The sequence below is a fragment of the Salvia miltiorrhiza genome, chromosome 4, assembly GCF_028751815.1.
Source record: "Salvia miltiorrhiza cultivar Shanhuang (shh) chromosome 4, IMPLAD_Smil_shh, whole genome shotgun sequence".
NCBI classification, from domain to species: Eukaryota; Viridiplantae; Streptophyta; class Magnoliopsida; order Lamiales; family Lamiaceae; genus Salvia; species Salvia miltiorrhiza.
In genome coordinates, this window is record NC_080390.1 from 28962261 (window position 1) to 28968494 (window position 6234).

The window sequence follows — 6234 nt, forward strand, 5'->3', positions numbered from 1 at the left end:
AAAAAATGTCATATTTATTATAGACACCTAAATTAGCGAAAATACAATAGTTTTAGTGGAGGGAGGGAGGGAGGGAGTACTATATATATAAATATTGTTCATATAACTAACAAAGGGAGGGAGTACTATAACTAACAAATCCGACATTACACTCTTGCAAGTAGCAACGCTAGTGTGAAGGCACAAGCGCAACTTGCAATTTATTTTTCAAACTTTTAACTTCCGAGAAACGAGGGATGTCTAAGTATTCCAAGAAATCCAAAAATAAATAGATCCAAATTAACATTAAAGAATTAGAAACAAATAATAATATTACAAGTAGCCTCAAATGTCAATAATAGTAATCTGGCACCAACATTATAGCACATGGCAACAGATTCAAATATATGCTGCACTTTATCCAGTAAACTAAAATGCCAAATCCGGTATCAGATCATATATAGTATTAATAATTTCCAAACATTATTTAATCTCTTATTCAGTAAATCGCAAACAAATACAGTAAGAACGCATAACCACAATAGAATAACTTAAATAATAATAATACTATTTAGAATAAAGAATCACGGAAAATATCCCAGAATTAATGAGCATAGTGATCAGAAATTACAACTTTGGAAACCCTAATTTCCCCATCCAAGCTCCCACTGATAACTGAAAACCCTTCCTCATCCAAATCTTCACCTTCAACTGCAACTAGGGATTTCACAGGCTTACAATGCCCTTCCATTACCGCCACTGCACACAGCAACCTCTGTAACCGAAACCTTTCCCATGTTTCCAGATTCTCACACTCGTGTCCGAAGATCCACTAATCAAGAAATCATGATTCACACACACCAAGCACAAAACAGCCCCTTTATGCCCTTTCAAGCAACAAGCAACGAAAAAATCATCATCATCCCTTCTTTCCCAAACAAGAATAACTCCGTCGCCGCCGCCCGAAACCAAACCCGACCCGTCCGCCGTCAGCGCGAGCGCGTTCACGCTCGACTCATGCTTCGACAGAGTCGCGGTTGCGACTGAGGATCTCCACACCTTTATCCGCCCGTCGGCGGAGCCCGTGTAGACGGTTCGGTCGGTGGGGCTTACGGCGACGGCGTTGATGGCGTCGGAATGCGCCGCGGCGACGGAGTCAATGCACTGCATGTTTGAATGCGTTTTCCACGTTTTGAAGCTCTTGTCCCATGAGACAGAGTAGAGCACGCCGAGGCCGTCGTTGATGGCCAATCCGGAGACGGCGTCGGCGTGCTGGATCCACAGCTTCTGCTTGTGGCGGCGGACTTTGACGTAGTTCTTCGCGGAGAGGCAGTTGAGAAACCGGTCTTTCAACGTCGGGAGTGTCGAAATTAGTTGGTGTTTTCTTTGTTTGGGCGATGAGGATGATGATGACGTCAGCTTCCAAACCCTAATTTTGCAGTCTTGGTGCGCCGTGAAGATTTTACCGTTGCTGAAGGCGATGGACTTGGCCCAGCCCGACCCGGACCCGAACGTGTCGACGAGGGAGAGATTCGCGAGATCGAAGACGTTGATCTCCTTGATGGTCGCGGCGTACAGGAAGTTATCATGCACCGCGAGGCAGCTGATCTGCGCCGCGGTGGCCTTGATCGAGGCAATGCAGAAATGAGAGATCGAGGGTTTGGCTGCGGCTTGGTAGCTGTAGTAATATGTGTGTGTGGAGGAGCTGGATCTGATGCTGTTGAAGCTCGAATCCTCACACAGTGTGGGTGCGCTGCGCGTCGAAGACGACAGCGACGACGATGAGTTGTAATCATCATTTGCCAGCCATGAATGCAAATCCTCCATTATATTGCTTCCGTGTGAGAAAAGAGAGGGAAGATTCACACGCGCACACACACAGTGGAGGGACTTGATAGATGTGTTGAAATGAGTTGGGTTTTGAATTAGGGGGTGGAGATGTGTGTATTAATAAAAGATTTGGGGGAGGAGGAGTTGACACTTGGACACAAACACTAGTGTTTAATTGGTTGGCTTAGCGTTTGTCAATGGGATTATTTTTTAATTAGGGGGGTTAATTAAACTAAGGTGATCTAATGCGAAAATGGACTTTTTGATTGGATGTGGTGGTTTGATCAAATCTTTTTCTTTAAACCTGCACCCTTAAGAAAAATGCGAGGCCACAACAAACGCGTAGAATATTAATTTAACCGTTGCTAGCTAAAAAATTAAACTGACGTAATATAGAAGTCATTTGGGCTGGTCTTGGGTGCGACCGTCGCACAGTGTGCGACGGGTCCGCCCCGGCCCGCGCCCGACCCGGCCCGCAATCCAGACCCGAAATCCTAAATCTTAAATTATTACATTTGTTTATAATAATTATTACTTTTAATAAGCATGAAATATACATTTGTTCGCACAAATGTATACTTATATAAATATAGGTATTTTTCTTCATTTAATATATAGTATTATATTTTCTAAACCCTAAATTCTATAAACTAAACCCTAAACCCTGTAAACTAAACCCTAAGCATGAACACTAAACCCTAATAGGTGAAGACTAAACCCTATGTCTGAACATTAAACCCTAATAGGAGTATTTACTTTTAATAAGCATAAGATATACATTTGGTCGCACAAATGTATACTTATATTAATATAAATATTTACCTTCATTCAATATAAAATATTATACATATCAATATACATTTATATGAACAAATGTATATATTATGTTTATTAAAAGTAACCATTATTATAAACAAATGTAATAATTATGAGTATGGGTCAAACCCACGCGGGTCAGGGTTCCGGGTCAGGAGGGCGGGTTTGGGCCGGGTCGACCCGTCGCACACCTGTGCGACGGTCGCACAGGAGAATTAACGAAGTCATTTTTGTTTAATCTAGCCAATTTTTGGGGAATAATTCGAGACAATATAACATCCGAAAACGGGTTGGATGTATGAAAATATTTTTGGATATGTATTAGTTTGGAAATTATTTGGGAAAGATTATATCTCCATATGATCATTCATATCGGTAACTAATTAGTAGAGATTTATTTAGTCGTGATATTTTGCGATGTGGTCTTACTAATTAAAATTGGTGAATCATTGTTAATATAAACTTGAAAAAAAATTAAAAATCCAAAAAGCGTTTCGTTTTTATGTGTTTCTAAGCAGTTCTTAGTTGACTAATAATCTGAGTTAGGAATTATGTATGCGAAACTTCTTGCTACTCTGAAATAATTTGAGCATATGCATATATATTAATATTGTCATAGAAAAAGGTTAAGAATATGCTGTTGATGGCTGACAAATAATGTTGATGCAATATCTTAGGAGAAATAAACAATTGATAAAGGAATACAATCATGAACCAGACAATTTCAACATTCATTCTTAGCACGTGCTAGCTTTTGGGAAAGCGGACACCAACTCGACCAATGAGGTTTTTTGTTTTATATTTTTATAGTTTAGTGAGATATGACTGAAAGTTTCCTTGTTGTTAATCTTTGTATCTTAGTGTAAGAAACTGTTTTAAGGGTTTTTCTACAGTATTAATTTATTAACATGAATGTTTAATGGCACAAACCTCGAAGGTTCGGTCACATCTCTCACATGCGAAATCAGAGAAGTGTAATACAATATATAACTAGTAGATCAAAAAAATATTAAAATATATTATATATAATGATTATGAATTTAATATATAACTAGTAGATCAAAAAATATTAAAATATATTATAATGATTATGAATTTCTGAAAATAGTAGTAACTTTTAGAGTTAATAGTACGAAATATTTATCAAGATTAGTAAAAGTTAATTAATAGTTATTCATCCGTCATTATTTCAATAATTATAGTTAATTTTAATTGCTTTAACGAAATTATCCACACCTTTCTTTCTTGTACGTACTAAACATTCGACAAGGCTCAATTTCTTTATTTTTCACTCTCTTTTTATCAAACCCTGAATCTTTGATGAGCTACTCTTTTTTCTCTCTGCTTGACAAGCCATTTTCTTTCTTTGACGAGTTGCTCTCTATTTCTCTATCTTCAACGATCTCTTCTCAAATTTCACTTGTACGCTGCCGTCAACATCCTCTTATCCAGATCTATAAGTTCTAGGAGTTCAAAAAATTGCAGATCTACAGGAGTTATGAGATGCAAATCCAAATCTTCGATCTGGATTGAAATAATACAAATGGAACAAATTCATACCATTCGTTTCAAGATCTATCGTGTCAATCGGAGAAATAGATGGTCCAAACGTACCCATATGTACCGGCGTATAGTTTCTGGGGTGGTGCCAAAACAACCTCCAGCCTTCCCCAAAAAGTGTGCCAAGATCTAAGATACACCGGCGGAAACACTGGTATCCGTTTTAATCATTGTAGATTTTATTTTGGCACATAGTTATATTTGCCAGATTTCACTTTATTTTGTGTTATTTTGTGAGATTTGTATTTGTATTGGTAATTGGATTTGTTTGTAAAATAAAGAAGATGAATATCTTGTTTCGAATTCACGTTATTTCAAATTTTGTATTATTTCGCATTTTTTTATGTTGATTCGTACCATTTGTTCCAAGATATGTCACGACAACTCTTGGGACAAATGGTACAGATATGCTATTTCACCATTCTTCACAAGAGCTATTGCGATATAACTTGGAACGAATGGTACGAAATAGTATATTCGTACCATTCATCCCAAGAGCTGTCGTGCCAAATGTAGGGATGAATGGTATGAAAGGACCTATTTGCACCATTCGTGCCACGGTCTGTCGTGTAAGTGTTGGTATAAATAGGCTATTTTGTACCATTCGTCCAAAGGTCTGTCGCGCTTGTACTTGGCACGAATGGTACTAAATCAGATATTCGTACTATATGTCCCAAGGTCTATTTCAGTACTTGGGGACGAATATTGGTGCAAATAATTTTGTACCATTCATCCCAAGGTCCGCCGCGCCACCATTTGGGATGAATGGTACGAAATGGCATATTCGCGACATTTGTTTCAAGGTCTGTCGCGCCAGCACTTGGGACGAACAGTACGAATATATCATTTCATTTTATTTGTTCCACAATTTGTTCCAATAAAAAAAATTATAAGCTTGCAATTTGTTCCAACAATATAGAAAAAATTGATTAGAATAAATGTGTTCTTTATTATTAAATCACATGCACATAATAAGATAAATTAATAGCCGTTATATTTGATAAATCAATATGCAATAATTATTCTCAATTCTCACAATATTTAGTATTCTCAATGAAACATTTCTCTCTCTCTCTCTCTAATTGACCTATTTCTTAATTTAATTAACAATGAATACATTTTTTATTAATGACCCTTTTAATGCACACAAATGACACTTTTAATGAATGTAAATGACACTTTTTAATGAAATGATAAATGATACTTCGCAAATGATATCACTTTTAATAACATGATATTTTTAATGTATGCACAATGATATTTCGTAAATGATATTTTTTTAAAAATCAAATGATACTTTGTATAAAAGTAAATGATATATTACAAATGACACTTTTGATAATGGGATAATAGCAGGAAAATTCATGGGTTTTTTTTCATTTTCTGGTTTATATCACGACCCTCTAATTTGACTTTCAAATACACCAATTTCTAATTTGTTCTTAATTGTCCACAATTTATAATTTTCCCCAAATTAAATATGATGTGGCGGCCGGAATTGCCAACATAGCAATCAGAATTGCCGATGTGGCAATTAAAATAGCCAAATCACACACACACTTCTCTCTCTCTCTCTCTCTCTCTCTCTCTCTCTCACTCACACACACACACACACACACACACACACACACACCCACTACCACACCTCTTCCTCCACCGCTTTCCCCCACCACCATCACAGATCCACCGCCTTCCTCCACCGCCCTCCCCGTGTCTTCTCCAGCCTCTTCCGCTGCCCTTCCCCACCACCACACTTCTCCCTCCACATCCCTCCCCTACCACCATCATCAGATCCGCCGCCACCTTCCTCCACCGCCCTATCTCACGTCTTCTCCAGCCCCCTCCGTTGTCCTTCCCCACCACCACACCTCTCCCTCCACCACCCTTCCCCACCACCATCACCAGATCCGCCGCCTTCCTCTTCCCCCAACCACCCCCGCAGACTTTCCACGGCTGCCGCCTCCCAGATCAAGTAGAGGTGTAGAAGAACCATATCTGTGCAGAGGCACCTCCGCCGCCCTTCCCTACCACCATCACCAGATCCGCCGC

At 38.7% G+C, this 6234-nt stretch overlaps 1 pseudogene; it reads right to left on the reverse strand.

The window, feature by feature from the left end:
* Positions 1–417: 417 nt before the first annotated feature.
* On the reverse strand, positions 418–1897 carry LOC131019632 (protein JINGUBANG-like; annotated as a pseudogene).
* Positions 1898–6234: the final 4337 nt, after the last annotated feature.